We start from the raw sequence: 439 nt of genomic DNA, 5'->3' as shown, positions 1-439 counted from the left end.
TCATACTAGTCGGTTGGAGCGCTCGTGCTCCCACAGGTCATGGGGACGGAGGAACAGAGCGGCGCGGTCATCACGCGACGCGATGAGGACCCCCTAGTGCTTCCGTTCCCCTTCCCTTCTCTCTCGCCCGGCTGCCGCACGGAATATGGGGATCGGGCGCAACCGCCGAAGAGCCTGCAGCGGCGGGGGTCCAATGCATGGATGACACGGATGGCTTCTGGTACCTGTTACAGGCGGTGGGGGGCCCGGGAAACCCGTGTTTGGTGGTGGAGTCGGCGACCGGCGCCGCTGGCGTTATCCGTACCCTTGTTTCGCGATATCACATTCCTGGCGAAATAAAGGCCTGGATTGGTTCTTTTGCTTATTTTTAAGCACCCGTCACATCGAATGTTTAGATACTAATTAGTATTAGTCAACGTAGACTAGCTACAAAACCCAT

This window comes from Setaria italica, chromosome IX, assembly GCF_000263155.2.
Source record: "Setaria italica strain Yugu1 chromosome IX, Setaria_italica_v2.0, whole genome shotgun sequence".
In the NCBI taxonomy this organism is placed as follows: Eukaryota; Viridiplantae; Streptophyta; class Magnoliopsida; order Poales; family Poaceae; genus Setaria; species Setaria italica.
This window is presented reverse-complemented; position numbering follows the sequence as displayed.